The 17943-nt window shown below is 42.7% G+C and overlaps 1 protein-coding gene across 5 annotated transcripts in view; it reads right to left on the minus strand.

Annotated features, from left to right (window-relative positions):
- The window catches only part of Mab21l3 (mab-21 like 3), a 63049-nt gene extending 51674 nt beyond the window's left edge, over positions 1 to 11375 (minus strand). The window contains exons 1-2 of one of the 5 annotated variants that reach the window (XM_045138517.1): positions 11246 to 11354; positions 9741 to 9925 (exon numbers count right to left, since the gene is read on the minus strand). The gene's annotated coding sequence lies outside the window, so the exon portion shown is untranslated. Of the gene's footprint in view, positions 1 to 9740; positions 9946 to 11245 lie in introns of all 5 variants that reach the window. The other 4 variants (XM_045138516.1, XM_045138518.1, XM_045138519.1 and 1 more) reach the window with 4 other exon arrangements.
- Between the last annotated feature and the right edge of the window lie 6568 nt (positions 11376 to 17943).

A 17943-nucleotide genomic window follows, 5' to 3' on the forward strand; every position in this document is an offset into this window, starting at 1 on the left:
TTATTCTAAAAACTTTTTATTGACAACTTCTATGATCGTAACCTCCTCCAAGCACCCTCCCTTCCCTCCATCCCAAACCCCCTCCATTGAATCCCTTCCTCTTTCCAACTAGTCTCGCTTCTGTCGTGATGCCTCATCTTTCCCTCTTATTATGCAGACCTCACGTAGGCCGTGTCAGCCTCTGTGAGGTCATGAATACCATGGCCGTTTTGTCTGGAAGACAATTTTTGTTTTTGTTTTTGTTTTTCAAGGTAGGGTCTCACTGTAGTCCAGGCCGTCCTGGAATTCACTGTGTACACTCAGGATGGCCTCAAACTCATGGCAATCCTCCTACCTGTGCCTCCTGAGTGCTAGGATTAAAGGTGTGTGTCACCACACCCGGCTTGGAAGACAATATTTTAAGCAATCTCCCCTTCCTTTTGCTCTGACATTCTCTCTGCCAACCCTTCCACAATGGCCCCTGAGCCTTGGAGGCTGTGGTAGAGATGTCTCAGTGCTGAACACTCCACTTCTCAGCACTTTGGTGAATGTTGAGTCACTTTAGTGGTCACCGCCATCTGAAAAGAGAAGCTTCCCTTACCAAAAGTAAGAGCAGTAGTAATATATGAGCATAAACAAGTATTTAGAGGGCAGTTTGGTGGGTATAATATATCTATTTAGCTAAACAACAATAGTAGTTTCCTCCTGGAGCTTATGACCTTCCCAGATTTTAATTAAGTTTTCAGTACCAGACAAGAATTCCCTCCCGTAGAGCAAGCCTTAAGTCCAACCAGAGAACAGTTGTTTTTCCCCATAACGGACATGTCACTATTGCACTAGTTGGCCTGGCTGACCAGCTGTAAAACTTGCAGGGCCTACTGCTGGTTATGACCATTAATAACTTTTCTCTTCCAACAGGCTGCACAGGTCTTTCTAGCATCCTGAGATCTGGTTAACATATGACACCTAAGTCATGAGAAAGATAAGTTAGGCTTCAGAAAAATAAAATCGTATTGTGGTTTGGAAAGCATAAATATGAAAAAGAACACACACGGAGCTGGAAAGATGGCTCAGTGGTTACATGCACTTTCTGTATAAGCATGAGGGCCTAAGGGGGCCTGAGAGTGCCTGAGTTCAAATCCCCAGAGTCCACATGAAACAGCTGAGCATGGCCACATGTGCCTGTAACCCCACAAGTCCCACAGGCAAGTAGAGACCCAAGAGTCTATAGAGTCCTGAAAACTGTGGAATTAGTAAATAAATAAATAAATAAATAAATAAATAAATAAATAAAAGGAGACTCAGCTCAAAACAAGACCAGGAGAAAAGCAATGGAGCTAGATGCCCTAGGTTCCACTTCAGGTAAGGAAGCCCCACCCAGCATATATACATGCATCTCTCTCTCTCTCTCTCATACACATACATGTGCACATAAAAAAAAGTACAAAAAAGTCCCATACAATAAGAAAAATACTTACAAACCACATTTCTGGTAGAATTTTGAAGACACGGTTTATAAGGAACTCAGAAGAGTCAACACAAGCTGGGGAGACGGCTCAATGGGTTAAATGTTTGCTCACAAGTGTGAGGACCTCAGTCCAGATGCCCAGTGTCCATGTAAAAACTGGGGGTGGCGATGCACGCCCCTAACCCCAGTGCTGCGAGGCAGAGACAGACATATCCCCGGTGCTCACTGGCGAGCTAGTCCGTCCAGATTGGTAGACTCTAGGCTCAGTGAGAGACCCTGTCTCAAGCAATCAGATGGACAGTCACTAAAGAACCAAGTATTAAAGTCCTCTGGCCTCTACACAAATGTACACACACATACACACGCACAACCCAGTAATTTAAAAGATGAATAGTATCAAAGATGAGCAAGATTATCTGAATGCACATTTGAACCAAGAAGACACACAGATATGCCAAGATGCTCCGTAACCATTAGGGCAATGCATATCAAACACTATGAGCTGTCGCTTCTACCCACCGGGATGTCAGTCATATCAGAGAGAGAGAAGACAGTAACGGAGCATTGCAGAAATGAGAACTCTCCTACAGTGCTGACGGAACTGTAAGAATGGTGCAGCCACGTTGCAAAACAGTTTTCAAATGTTAAATAGCAACTACCCTCCTGTGTGTTCAAGGGAGAGGAAAGTATATTGTCTCAGTTAGTTTGGGATGCTGTAATAACATCATAGACAAGGTGGCTTTTAAACAATGGGATCTTGTCTTTCACAGTTCTGAAGGTGAGAAAGTCAAAACTGAAAAGATTGGGTGGATTGGTGTCTATTGAGAGCCTGCCTCCTGGTTCATACATGGATGTTGTCTGGCCACTATGACTCACATGGTGAGAGAGGCAAGAGTATGCTACTGGATCTTTTTCTGAAAAATAAGCGCAATAATTCTTTGCATGAAGGTTCTGCCCTCAGGACCTAACCGTCCCCCGGTGGCCCACCATCTTAGTGACTAACCTTTTAAAATGTGAATTTGGCAGGGGCAGCTCAGAGAACATCTGTCCTTACAGAAACATGTTCATGATGGTTCCAGCAACAACATTCATAATAGCCAAGGTAGAAACAACTACACATTCTCCAACTGATAAGTACAGAAATTGTAATATGTCTACACAGTGGACTTATCAATGGGAGGGAGTGAAGTAATGATACATGCTGCGGCAGGAATGACACAAAAGGCCACATATGTGATACCATTTAAAATGTATATAATAAGCAAATAGCAAACAGATTAATGGGCTGGAGCGATGGCTGCAGTTAAGTCATTTGCCTGCAAAGCCAAAGGATCCTGGTTCTACTCTCTAGGACCCACGTAAGCCAGATGCACAAGCGGGGGGCATGTGTCTGGAGTTCATCTGCAGTGACTGGAGGCCCTGGTGTGCCCATTCTCTCTCTCTCTCTCTCTCTGCCTCTTTCTTTCTCTCAAATCAATCAATCAATCAATAAATAAATAAATACATAAAATATGTATTTTAAAAAAGAAAACAGATTAATATTTGCCTTGGCCTGGGGGATGCAAAATATTTTGGGAGGGTGATGATAAAAACATTCTGGAATTAGTAAGTGGTGAAACCTGCTTAAACACGTGAATATGAGCCTAGAGTGATGGTGTACACTTTTAATCCTAGCACCTGGGGGGCTGAGGTAGGTGGATTGTCATGAGTTCAAGGCTAGCCTGGAACTACAGAGTTCCAGGTCAGCCTGGGCTAGAATGAGACCCTACCTAAAAGAGAGAGAGAGAGGGAGAGAGACAGAGGGCACTATAAACTGCTGAATATGCTAAAAAAGGAAAAAATTCAAATCATATATTTTCAAAGACTGGATTTTTTGGTATATGAATTACATGTGACTCATTCAAATGGAGGACAACTTTCTTAAAATAGTCTCTATATGCTTGCTACTAAACTAGGTGATGGCAGTCACCAAAACAGCCTTGCAAAAGTTGGTACACTTGGGCTGGAGAGATGGCTCAGCAGTTAAAGACACTTACTTGCAAAACCTGATGATCTTGATTCGATTACCTATGTAACCAGATGCACAAAGTGGCACATGTGTCTGGATTTCATTTGCAGTGGCAGAAGACTGACTCACCCATACACACGCATATTTTCTCACTCTCCCTGTTTCTCTCTCTCTTGCTCTCTTTCTCTCTCCCTCCCTCCCTCCAATAAGTAAATAGACATATTCTTTTAAAAAATCTTGGTACATTTGTCTGTCTCAAATAGTCTTAGAAGACCCTTGAAAGTAGATTATACCAGAAAGAGTTTTGTTTTCCTAGAGTCCAGCACAATGTCTAGTACAAAGTGGTGTCAATAAATATTCTGGAAAAGAAAAAAATGAATAAAGCATGAGGCAGGCAAGAAGCTGGAAGTTAGCACTTGCTGGTGGACAGTGGATATGGGAAGATTTCAGATCCTGGGGTCAGAGGCCTCTGGGAAATGACTGGGAGGAACATCCAGAGCTCGGGAACTTTATGCTGTAGGTAAGAAGAGTGACTGGAGGGTTTTTGGCTGGGATGTAAAAATATAATATCTACATCTAGAAACAAATCTGGAGGATGGCAGAAAAATGTCAAGGTAGTAGTATTACAGCAATCCATTGAATGGTCATAGATTAAGATCAAATGAAAACATCCATTTAGATATCAAACTCTTCCCTTTGCCCTACCCCCAATCCACTTGAAATGACCAACGTGTGCTTTGGTTTTCATTGACATTAAAACTAAGGGTGGATGCCACCAAAATGTCACAAACTGCAAATGGATACAAACTGGAAGACTGAGAGCCAATTCCCTTAATGAAGCGAGGCTGGGCTGTTACAGTGGGTTAGTATGACGTGAGCTCTGCCCAGTGCCGTCAGTAATCACTCATGGAAAGACAGGCTGGGACCCAGCCAGAGGCCAGGTGCTTCTCTCTCCACTGCTGACTGTGGGCACCTGTCTCCAAAGCTGCCCAGTTGGAAATGCCTGGATGACAGAAAGCCCCACCAGACAGCAATCCTACAGTTGACAAGAAAAAGAATTAATAAGAACCTGGTGTAGTCACATCACTTGGGAAGCAGAGGATTGTCGTGACTTCAAGATCAGCCTGAGACTACATAATGAATTCCAGGTCAGCCTGGGCTAGAGTGAAACCTTACCTCAAAGAGAGAGAGAGAGAGAGAGAGAGGGAGGGAGAGGGAGGGAGAGAGAGAGGGAAATAGAAATGCAACATGTAAAAAGTTACAGTAATTACTAGAACAGAATCAGTAAGTAGATAAATAAGAAAAGGAAGCTTTCCTCAGAAGCTGCAAATGGTATCTCAACACAAATGGAGTTATCATCAGATTATCTGATTTATCTTTAAATGACAAGCAAATAATTCTATAAGCATGCAGAACCGAGAAAAAAGAGGTAAAGGGGGTCAAAACTGAGCTGGCCTCAGACTGCTCTATGTTAACACACCATGATGACGATCAGGCGCATTGACAAACTGGGGAGGGCAGCATGGTTTTAGACACACGTGGAGGTTTTAGAAAGCATACAATTACCTAGACATCCGAAAATTCTCCTCAAACTCATGCTGGGGAAAGCTGAATGTTCACTTGCAAAAGAACGCAGTTGGATCCTTACTTTATACCATGTACAAAATTTGAAGTGTGCAGAAGAACTAAATGTCAACATTTCGACCATTAAAAATTATAGCAGAAAACAGTAGAAAAGTTTCATGGCTTTGGATATGATGACAAAACTACAGACAAAATAAATAAAGTTGAATATCAAACTTTACATCTTGTGCATCAAAGGATACTGTCAAGAAAGTGAAATCAGGGGCCTGGAGAGATGGCTTAGTGGCTAAGGCACTTGCCGATGAAGCCTAAGGACTCAAATTCAATTCCCCAGGACTGATAAGCCTGATGCACAAGGTGGCACATTTTTGGAGTTTGTTTGCAGTGGCTGGAGGCCTTGGTGCACCCATTCTTCCTCTCTTTCCCTCTTTATATCTGCCTTTCTCTCTCTGTCAAATAAATAAATAATAAAAAAAAAGAAAGTGAAATGAGGGCGGGAGAGATATTTTAGAGGTTAAGGTGCTTGCCTGCAAAGCCTAAGGACCCAGGTTTGATTCCCCAGGACCCACAAAAGCCAGATGCATAAAGTAGCACATATGTCTGAAGTTTGTTTGCAGTGGCTAGAGGCCCTGGCTCTCTCAAATAAATAAATAAATAAAATATTTTTATAAAAGAAAGTGAAAAGATAAGTGAACAAATGGGAGATAATGTGCAAATCATAAATCTGATAGGGGATTAGCATTCAGAATATAAAAAGAATAACAATAACAACAAAACCTAACTTAAATATGGGCAAAGTACTTGAAAAGATATTTCGCCAAAGAAGACAGACAAGTGGCCGGTAAGCATGTGAGAACAGCATCACTGTTCACTGGGGAAAGACACATCAAACCACAGTCAGTCCTACCTCCCATCCATCAGGAGCTGGTCATTAGAAACCAACAATGACAGCTGCTGGCGAGGCTTGGAACAGCTGGAGCACTTGTGCGCTGCTGCTGGGAGGCAGAGCGGTACAGCCTCCGCGGAAACGAGCACGGCGCCTCCCGCTCCCCGACCGAACATCCTAACCATCTCATCCAGCCGGGCCCCTTCCGGGCATGTACTCAAAAGAAACCAAAGGAGGGGCGCAAACAGATACCTGTACAACCATATGCATGTATGGTAGCATTACTGACAATAGCCAAACGGTGGAAGCAACCATGTCTATCAATAGTTGAACAAATTTAAAAAAAGCGATATAGGGCTGGAGAGATAGCTTAGAGGTTAAGGCACTTGCCTGCAGAGCTAAAGGACCCAGGTTCAATTCCCCAGGACCTCTCTCTCTTCCTTACTCTCTCCCTCTCTCAAATGAATAAATAAAAATAAAATATAAAATATGTTGTAAGGGCTGGAGAGATGGCCTAGCAGTTAAAGGAATTGCCTTTGAAGCCTAAAGACCCAGGTTCAGTTCTCCAGGTCCCACATAAGGCCAGATGCACATGGTAGGCACATGTCTGGAGTTCATTTGCAGTGGCTAGAGGCCCTGGCATGCCCATTCTCTCTCTGTGTTTCTCTCTATATATCTATAATAAATAAAATAAAATAAACTTAAAAATGTTAAAAATGTAATATAAATGTAAAGCAGAATATTATGGAGTTTAAAAAAGAGGGAAAGCAGGCTGGAGGGATAGCCCAGTAGTTAAAGGTGCTTGCTGGCCAAGTTTGATGGCCTGAGTTTGATTTCCCATTATCCACATAAAGCCAGATGCACAAAGTGGCACATGCATCTTTTATTTGTTTGAAGTTGCTAGAGGCCCTACCATGCTCATTCGTCCTCTTTCTCTCTCTCTGTTTGCAAGTAAATAATAAAAATATATTTTTTAAGTTTTTTAAAAAAATTTTTTTGTTTATTTATTTGAGAGCAACAGACAGATAAAGAGGCAGAGAGAGAGAGAGAGAATGGTGCACCAGGGCCTCCAGCCACTGCAAATGAACTGCAGATGCATGTACCATCTTGTGCATCTGCCTTACGTGTGTGGGTCCTGGAGAACGGAGCCTTAAACAGGGTTCCTTAGGCTTCGTAAGCAAGCACTTAACTGCTAAGCCATCTCTCCAGCCCTTTATTTATTGATTTTTGTTTTGTTTTGTTTTGTTTTTCGAGGTAGGGTCTCACTCTAGCCCAGGCTGACCTGGAATTCACTATGGAGTCTCAGGGTGGCCTCGAACTCATGGCAATCCTCCTACCTCTGCCTCCCAAATGCTGTCCAGCCCTTTTTTTATTTTTTATTTTTTTGAGGTAGGGTCTTGCTCTAGCATAGGCTGACTTGGAATTCACTCTGTATTCTCAGGCTGGCCTCCTACCTTCGTCTCCCAAGTGCTGGGATTAAAGGTATGTTCCACCACACCTGGCTTTTAAAGTTTTTTTTTTTTTTTTTAATTATTTAAGAGAGCGTGTGTGTGTGAGAGAGAAGAAAGACAGAGGATGGGTGCAACCAGGGCCTCCAGCCACTGCAAAGGAACTCCAGACACATGAGCCACTTTGTGCATCTAGCTTATGTGGGTCCTGAGGAATCGAATCAGGGTCTGGCAGAAATGGTAAAATTTTTTTTTTTTTTTTTTTTGAGGTAGGGTCTCACTCTAGCCCAGGCCGACCTGAAATTCACTACATAGTCTCAGGGCAGCCTTGAATGCACAGAGATCCTCCTACCGTGGCCTCCTGAGTGTTGGAATTAAAGGTGTGCACCACCACACCCGGCAGAAATGGTAAATTTTATGCTATACATATTTTAACTCAGTATTTTAAGACCACCATTAAGAGAAGGTAGAAAACACAGACTACACCAAGGTTGCAAAGCACCATGTCAGGAACCAGAGGAGCAACCTGGCACAGCAGCTCATGCTCGTGATCCCCACACGTGGAAGGCTGAGGCAGAGGACTGCCATGAGTTTAAGACCAGCCTGAACTGTATGGTGAGTTCCAGGTTAGCCTAGGCTGCACAGTGAGATTCTATCTCAGAAAGCTAAAAGCCAAAGCCAGACAAAAAGAAGAAGCAAGCAAGGAAATGAGAGCAGAAGACTGAGCCCGGAATGCCAACCATGACACAGGATCTCCAGGAGCGAAGCGGTCCCAAAGCCCCTCAAATGCAACAAACTAATTTCAGTTTTCTACTGCTTTTAAGAGATCACAAAGATGTAACAGTCTCACATAAACATTTGCATACCATTACTAACATTGTGAGCAAACATGAGGTATATATTGCTAGAAGGAAGTTGGCAGGAACAAAGATGTCCCAAGAGCTTTCAGTCCTCGGCAGAATAAATAAGCAGAAAAGTATTAAAATAGAGACGCATGAGTCCCAGCACTTGATATGCTAAAGCTGGAGGAATACTGTGAGTTCCAGGTCAGACTAAGCTAGAGTGAGACCCCGCTTCACAACAAGCAAACAAAAAATAGATACGGGCATTCTTCTCAAGTGCTCATAAAAACTGGGAAACAAAATCACGACAAGTATAGCCTTAAATATTCCAAAACGAAATTGTACTTCCCATGTCAAAAACAGCAAAATAAAAACAGAGCAAAACAGAAAGAATGATGGTGTCCCAAATAATTCCAACTACTTGGAAATTCAAACAATTAAAAACAACAGAGACCCAAAAGACAGTTACACTGCCCTGATCAAATACAAATAAGAAAACAACAATACACAAATAGGGATCAGAAAGACAGAGACACAATTATGGAGAGGTTACTCTGTAAAACCCTATGAAAATCAGTTTAAAATCTGAATGAAATAGATGTCTTAGAAGAAAATTAATGAAGCAAATAAAACTTATGTCCGTTGACCTAGTAAGCATGCATTTTAAAAGCTAACTGAGGGGAAAATGGGAGGTCTGCTCTCTGTGGCCCATGCACACTGTAGAAAAGTGGACTGAGGCTCAGTGTGTAACCGCTGAACACTGGCTAAACCTCAACACTGCCCTGTCATAAACTCCTGCCTTGAAAACTACTAGAGAAAGGTATTTAATTCCAGAAAATGTTCTGACCCATTTTTTCACGCAAGTGAAAAATGTCACAGGCACCATCACAGATGGAGAAGAGTTAGGAGTGACTGCCTGCCTCTGGGTGGAAGGACTGCATTTAGTCACCCTAGGCAGCATGTGATGGCCTAAACTAAGTACCCCAGGGCCAGGCATCATCCTCCTGCCTCAGCCTCTCCAGCAGTGGGATTACAGGTGTGTCCTGCCATGTCTGGCTGATTTTTATTTTCCATGTTAGCTTTTTGTCTATAGTCCAATATTTTTTTTCTTTTTGCAATCAACAATTACCTGTGTAAGAAAGAAAAGAAATAATATACAAAGTACAAAACTCTGTATTCTAAGCTGATGGTGTTGAGCTTGCTCAGGGAGAGTACACAGCTGGTCATGGTAGCCTGGTAATGTGCTTTTGTCCCTAATCCAATGACACCTGTCCATCAGCCTTAACAGTGGTTTATTATGACACGTAAAAGAATTTGCTTCCTGTTCATTTGCCTAGGGCACCACTGGGTTACCATAATTTAAACACAGACATCATTTTCCCCTGAACACACATGTAGCCAGGAAGAATCCTCAAGGATGTTTCCCTCTGGGGAGCAGGACACGGAGAGGACTTGCTGAGGCCTGGGTGAGTGCATATGCACTAGAACATGCGCAGAGTCCCCAGTGCCCGCCGACCACACTTACCCTTCAACCTGCTTCCAAAGGCAAAAGAGAAGGCCTGCTGTCCAGGGGCAGTGGAAGTGGTTTTTGTATAAACCTTCCACTCCTCCCTCCAGGAGGCTCGAGTCTCCTGCGCACACCCTGGATTCTTCAGAAAGTGGGAGGAGAAGTCAGATTCCCCTCAGGGGCAAGGCAGCACACAGACATTCCTTTAGAGAAGATGACAGGTCTTGAAGGACAATAAAGAAGGGGGAATGATCTCATAAACAGTTACACTATTAGTAAAAGAAGTGGACCATGCAAAAATACCGGTATGTGAAACACTTCACAATTTCAGTTTGGAATTTATTTGGCAGTATAGTCCTATAAGAGGTAACTTTAAAAAATTCTTAAAACTGGTGGGTTTCTTGGTGCTGAAGATTAAACCCGGGGCTTCCAAATACAGGCTCTGTCACCCACTTACACCCCTAACCCCTTCATTTTTGTTTAGATGGAGTCGCACTACGGCTTCCAGCTGCTGAACTTAACTGATCATCCTGCCTCAGCCTCTCAAGTAGCTGGGACTGCAAGTGTGGACCACTGGCTTAGCCAAAACCAAAATCAACCAAAAAACAAAAACAAAAAAAACTCCCACTACTTAAAAAAAAACATATGCATTAAAACCATTTTTAAAGTGTGACAGATCCTAATGTAATAATTATAATTTATTGAAACCCTATTACATGGTCATTGAGATTTTTATAAACAACAATAGTTAGTATTCCTCAAAACAGGTTATTAATGGTTGATGCCACCGATGAGGAAAATGAGAATATCTCCTTGATTCTAAAATCAAAAGTTATACCTTATCCGTTGTGAAGATATCAGAAAGTAATTAAAATGCCTTTTGGGAATATTTCATACTACTCCAACGCTAAAGATTATTGAGTATCAAATCAATGAGGAATGTAAAAGAAACATTGATGGCATTGGGCACACCTGCTTGTCTGCCCTAGGCTGTGATATGTGGCTCACTGATAAGGAGAGAGATGTTTTGGAGGAAATGTTCTTAATCTTCTCCCATAGCAGGCGCTTTACTCACCACCATAAAGTATAGGACAGAGGAGAGCTTAGGAGTTATGTGACACAAACTTTGAAGCTACAGGAGAAATCTTTGTCTGGGATCTCATTTCTCAAGAAATTCTTCCTTGAAACCAAACACATTTGTGATTAACCAGTTGCCCAAACTTGGATATCTGAGGCTCTTCATTGTCACCTTTGAGGTATTTCAAATTCTTTGGTAATCTTCCCCACTCCCTAGCCCACATATCCTATTAAGGTCAACCTCTGGGAAGGCTTACAGCTTGAGACGGCCATGTCACTAATCTTTAACTGTCCTGGGGCCACCACAATGCCTGACACTCAGGGAAGATTTCTTGAATTCCTGGATTTCTTGAATGTACTTAATCATTTCCCCAAAGCAAATATAAGCAACCTCTAAGCACCCCAGAGATATGAAGAAGGCCACCATGGTCTCCATGAGGTCCTACCTGGACACAGTCGGTTAACGAGGGAGTGAATCCTGACCAGCTTCTCAGTTAATCCAGATTGAATGGCAAATGTCTTCTACTGATTTAATTCTGAAGAAACAAATATCACCATGTTTCTTTTAAAAAAAAAAAAAATGGGGGTGGGGTTGGGGCGTGGGAGTCCTTAACCAGTCATAATTCTGAGATGTTCTGCTTCTAGAAGGAGCCTGGTGCGAAGGTCAGAGCCTGGCTCGGTAAGGCTTCCACCAGGGTCTGGTCTGCTCGGTCGCCTCTCCTCCTGCAAGCCCGGGAGGAGGAGGGGAGCCATGGTGGGTCCTCTGCTTGCACAGGAGCCAGCCACCCAGACAGCGCTGCGACTTCCCAGCGGTGAGCTGAGAAAGTTAATGTTTCCCAGGCTCACTGTTTCACCAACAGAGCTATGAGCATGCTCTGACAGGCCCTGGCCGCTCTTCCTTTTTCCCTTTTTACTGACAACTTTCATAAAGACAGGCAACAAACCATCACAATTCCCTCCACTACCCCGACTTCCCCCCTCCCAAATTCACCTTCCATCAAATCCCTTCTTTCCAACCAGCCTCTCTTCGATTTTGCTGTCATCATTTTCCCCTCCTATTAGGAAGGTCTTGTGTAGGTCAAGTTGGCACTGTGAGGTCCATGGCACCTCTTTAACAAGGTGCAGGGTGTTTGGCACCTTTTGCATGGTAGTGATGACATCTCTGTCCTCCTCCTCATCAAACAAAGTTTAAACTTCAGCTCTGTGAGATGGGTTGAAATGCTTTAAAAGGAAGCAAAATAGACAAGTCCTGGGCTGTCCTTTATTTCTCATGTGGGTATCATCTTGCGACATATTTGGTTGCTAAACTTACCAATGATTCCATCCCTCTGCTTGCTGGCTCTTAATACCTTATTCCACGTGACCAAAGATATTTAATGACATCTTCCCTCCAGCTTTCCTAGTAGCCCCCAGCCCTCACCTTTTACCTCACCATCTCCTTATCAGCTCCCTCCTTATCAGGCTGCTCCCCACCCAGAAGACTGCTGGGGATCAGACCGCATTCCGCGGCTGTCCAAGTGTGTCTGCCGGGCTGGACTCTGCTGTGATGTTGCCGGGTTAATAGCTCTGGAATTCAACAACACCTAAGTGGCACTTGGGAGCATTTTCTGATATCAGACATGGTTTGGAGCTTACTTACTAATGAATAAATGCAGTTTTATCTTCTGGGGTGCCGCCAGATGGAGAAATAAATTCAAGTAACCAGCTTGTCCCATATCCACTTAGGCTTTATTTCCAGTTATTTTCAGGTGTGTACTCATTTCTCTAACAAATCAGAAATGACCTGTCTTAGTTAACCTATGAGAGGCAGCTTTCAAAACCAAACAAATGGAAAATCTTTTCTTTTTTAATTTTTATTTATTTTAGGCAGGGTCTCACTCTAGCCCAGGATGAACCTGGAGCTCACTATATAATTCAGGCTGGCCTTGAACTCACGGAGAGCCTCCTACCTCAGCCTCCTGAGTGCTGAGACTATAGGTGTGTACCATTATACCCAGTGCAAATAGGGGATCTAAGCACTGATTTAACACCAGTGATTTTTTTTTTCCCCTTGTATTAATCCTCAAATGCCTGGAACCAAACTGATAGCATCTCCAAGCTTATGTTATTTTATGCTTGCCTTTGAGTTCAATGCAGCAATAGAGCTCATTGGAAAGGATAGTGAGAGACTCACACAGTCCTTCAAAAATACCTGAAAATCTGTCCGACTCGGGCTGGTGCTCTAGAACATGGCAGGAATAAAAGAAAGATGCATGCTATCTTCACTGGGCATATGGCCTAGCAAGGAAGACATCATCATGGTAGCTACACAGTAAGTTCTATTATGGAAAAGAACAGGCTGGTTGTGGAGAATAGAACAAAACTATAAGTCATAACAAAACTGATCTTGACCAGGCAACTGCTAGAAATTGAGGTGCAAACACAGGGGTTGGGTGGTGTGACCCGGCGGCAGAGTGCTTGCTTAACCTGGTTGGGGGTTCAATCCCAGCACCAACAAAAGTAAGCAAAAAAAAAAAAAAAAAAAAGTACAGTAACAAATAAAACTCAGACTTCAAGACACATTAGATACCAACAACTTATTCTTTAAAAAAAAAAATGATCTTGGGCTGGAGAGATGGCGTAGCTGTTGAGTGCTTGCCTGTGAAGCCTAAGGACCCTGGTTTGAGGCTCGATTCCCCAGGACCCACGTTAGCCAGATGCACAAAGGGGTGCACGCATCTGGAGTTCATTTGCAGTGGCTGGAGACCCTGGCGCGCCCATTCTCTCTTTTGCTCTCTATCTGCCTTTCTCTGTCTGTCTTTCTCTCTCAAATAAATAAATGAAAATCTTTTTTAAAAAATGATTTTATTTATTTATTTTCAAGGTGGGGCAGGGAATGGGCAGGCCAGAGCTTGTAGCAGCTGCAAATGAACTCCAGACTCACGTGCCCCTTTGTGCATCTGGCTTTATGTGGGTACTGGGGAATCGAACCTGGGTTGTTAGGCTTTGCAGACAAGTGCCTTAACTGCTTAACCATCTTCCTAGCCCAAGCAGCTTATTCTTTCAAACAATAAGCTACAATAGTGCTCAGTGAAGGGGGCGTCTCGGGCTTAGTCACATGGTAGAGAGGATCGATAATATATTATCTGCCTCTGGGCAGACTCAGGGCTCTGACTCCTAGTCTGTTCTGGCTTCTCCAGACGACTAATCATTCCATTGGATTTATAGTATACATTGGTGACCCAACAAGACCCTGTCTACCTGGTGCCTCAGTAACACACCTTAAGACGTGACTCACCACATTCCACTCCCCAGAACCTCAGAAGGTTCTCTCTTATTGCAAAAAGTACTTAGGGTAAGGACCTTCAGATGGGCAGATTAGCCTAAATTATCTCGATGGGCTGATAGAATCCCAAGGGTGTATCTATGAGGGAGGCAGGAGATGAAAGCAAGTAAAAGGTCATGTGATTAACCTAGCAGAGAGGAGTGATGTCACTGGGACTAAGGAATGGTATAGTCTCGGGAAGCTGAAAGAGACGAGGAATGAACTTTTCTCTGGAAAATGTAGAAAGCAGCCCTGCTCACACCTTCATTTTGTATTCCGATCTCCAAAACGATCATAGAATAAATCTGTGCCATCCAAAGTCAATGTGATAGCCTTCTTACAGCAGTAATGGGAAACTAACACACCACCTGGTTACTTACAAGAACTAGCAGGACCCTTGGGAATAGTCTTTGTGGAAAAGTTGGTTTGACTGGCATTTCCTAACCACTGGTCATTCCTGCAGTTGTTTTTCTGTGAAGGCACGTGTCCCAGGATAGCCCAGCACATCATGTTTCAGTGTCCAAAGGTCGGACACCCCTGGCATCCTCCCTCTTGTTTTACACTTACTTTGACCCAGCTGCACAAGGGCGGCATGCCATCTGCAGTAGCAAATAGGAAAGCAAATGTCCTATAGGTGTGGTAAGAAATATCTATAATCGGGGCTTGAGGGATGGCTTAGTATTTAAGGCGTTTGCCTGCAAAACTAAAGGACCCAGGTTCGATTCCCTAGGACCCACATTAGCCAGATGCACAAGGGGGCGCATGCATCTAGAGTTCCTTTGCAGTGGCTGGGAGCCCTGGTGTGCCCTTTCTCTCACCCTCCCTCTTTCTCTGTCAAATAAATAAAAATAAAATAAATAAAAGTATCTATAATAGTAAAACAGGTTCTGGCATATTGTCACCAGGATGCATAACTTCTGAAATTCTAAAACCCTAGTCTTCTGAGGTGACAGATACTCACTAGCTTTTAAGTAGCCTGCAGTGCTGTCTTTCCCTTCCTCAGGCTGGGTACTGCTCCAGGAAACTGAACCTCAGACTTCCTAGGTGGGCTTCCTCTTACCTGCTTGCTCCTCTGCCTACACACTGGTAGATGGAGAAGTTGACTTTATATACGCATACATGTATGTGCGTGTTGTGTGTCACTGTGAGAAACACTTTTATAATGGATTAAAGTATAACATTTCAAAACTGCTCAAAGATGTCTACATAAGCATGGATTTTCTGAATTACAGGATACGTACATTTTCAACCTGACTTGTTCGTAACTAGTTGATGAATACATTTATACTTTTATCAAGATGTCAGTAAATTCCTTTTTCAGAGTTTCAACATTTGATAGTCTGATTCATTTTTCCCAAACTAATGGGTTTTAAATAAAATCTTAACATTTTTGAATTTGCATTTCCCTGATCCTCTCACAAAGTACAGCATCTTTTCATTTATGAATTATCTAATCATATTAAAAATGTTTCCATTGCTTTTTTTCTGATTTGCAGGAATTCCTTATATGCTTTATTAATTTTCTCTTGTAGATGTCAAAATTTGTTTTCCTAATGTATTTCTTTTTTCTTTATTAAATAATTAAATATCATATAAAAATATGATAGAGAGAAAGAATAGGCACACCACAGCCTCTAGCCTCTGGAAACGAACTCCAGAGGCATGCGCCACTTGGCGCATCTGGCTTATGTGGGTCCTGGGGAATTGAACCTGGGTCCTTTGGCTTTGCTGGCAGGCACCCTAACTGCTAAGCCATCTCTCCAACCCCTGTATATCATTTTTTAAACTATGCAGTACCTTTAGTTATAAAGTTGCTTTAAATTCAGACATAGTCACATATTTGCCATGATTTGTGATTCTTCATTTCTTATCTGAGAAAGCAATGCAGTCCCAGCAATAGTCTATATTATGTTCTAATGATTTGAAGAGTTCATTTAGGTTTTCAACTGGTTTGTAAGTTTTTGTCATGGTGAGGACCCAATTTTTTTTTTTTTTTTTGATTTGGAAATACCAATAACTCCCATGTCAATAACTAACTTTTCCCACTGGTTTGCCATCTTCTAAAAGCTGTCCCCTGGACTTGCTCTTCTCCGGGGTCTCCCTCAGGTTCCACTCCTCTCTTGCTGATCATAGCCACAGCTTTGGGAGTCTTCATACCCTGGAAGTCTAGCTCCTTGTGGTTGCTCTTCTTTTTCAGGATGGTTAACTATTTTTGTATTATTGCTTTCCTGTGTGAATACTGGAATCATGTCAGGTTTTGTGTTTAAATTATATCTTGTTAAGATATTAAGGGCTGGGGAGATGGCTCAGTGCTTAAGGAGTTTGCCTTCAAAACCTAAGGACTGGGTTTGATTCCGCAGTACCCAAGTAAAGCCAGATGCACAAGATGGCACATGTATCTGGAGGTTTTTTTTTTTTTTTTTTTTTCAAGGTAGGGTCTCACTCTGGTCCTGGCTGGCCTGGAATTAACTATGTAGTCTCAGGGTGGCCTTGAACTCTCAGCAATCCTCCTACTTCTGCCTCCTGAGTGCTGGGATTAAAGGCGTGCACCAGCATGCCCGGCATGGAGTTTGGTTTCATTGGCTAGACTCTGGTGAGCCCATTCTCTTGTCTCCCTCAAATAAATTAAATATATATATATGTATATTTTAAAAAGGTTTTAAGGGCTGGTGAGGTAACTCAGCAGTTAAGTCAATTGCCTGCAAAGCCTAACAACCTGGCTTTGATTCCCCAGTACCCACGCATAGAGGTACATGCATCTGGAGTTCATTTGCAGTGGCTAGTGGCCCTGGTGTACTCATTCTTTTGCTCTCTCTCTCTCTTTCTGCTTGCAAATAAATAAATAAAATACATTAAAAATATTACTATTGCCCAACACTATCAATATCTCTGCTAGTACTGCCCCAGAGAAACTAAATGGCTCTACTGTGAACCTCAGCAGTAAGAGGCAGATCTCTACCTCCTTCCACTATCTACATGTTGTCTGTCTCACTGGTGGAAGCTAAGTTGCTCCTAGAAACCTTGGGCAGGCTGTAGCTTCAGCCTTCAAGCTTCTGCAACTCAAGACACAGTGGATTTCAAACTATGGGGTGCAACCTACTAATGAAACATGAGACTGAGGTAGTGAGCCACAAATGACATTTTAAAATGAAACAGAGGTGAGGAAGAGCTCAGTGGTTAAAGGTGCTTGCTTGCAAAACGTGCTGGACTGGGTTCAATTCCCAATCACTCATGTACAGCCAGACACAAAGAGGCACAAGCATCTAGCATTCAGTTGCAGCAGAAGTGATTCTGGCACACCTGCACAACACACACACACACACACACACACACACACACACACACGTGAAAAAAACTTTTTAAAATAAAAAAAAATGTACCCAGCAAAAGGTATACCTTCATGAAAGTTCTATACACCTTATGTTTTTTTTTTAATTATTTATTTTGCAAGTGGAGAGAGACAAGAGACAAAGAATGGGCACACCAGGAACTCCAGCCACTGTAAATGAACTCCAGATGTGTGTGCCACTTTGAGCATCTGGCTTTACATGGGTACTGGTGGAATCGAACCCAGGTCATTAGGCTTTGCAGGCAAGTGCCTTAACCCCTGAGCAATCTCTCCAGCCCACATTATGTTTTATAGTTTATCCATATCTGTACATTTCAAGTGGGGAAAAATTAATATAGAAAACCATGTATGAAGATTTTGGATCAGAATCAAGAACATCTCAAGGGTGGTACCAGGAGGTACAAGAACTGCATACCAATCATTGCATCCATTGTGTAATATCCTTTATTGATTCTTAATGTGTTCCTAACTTATTTTGAATGAGGACTGAA

Source organism: Jaculus jaculus, chromosome 19, assembly GCF_020740685.1.
Source record: "Jaculus jaculus isolate mJacJac1 chromosome 19, mJacJac1.mat.Y.cur, whole genome shotgun sequence".
Lineage (NCBI taxonomy): Eukaryota > Metazoa > Chordata > Mammalia > Rodentia > Dipodidae > Jaculus > Jaculus jaculus.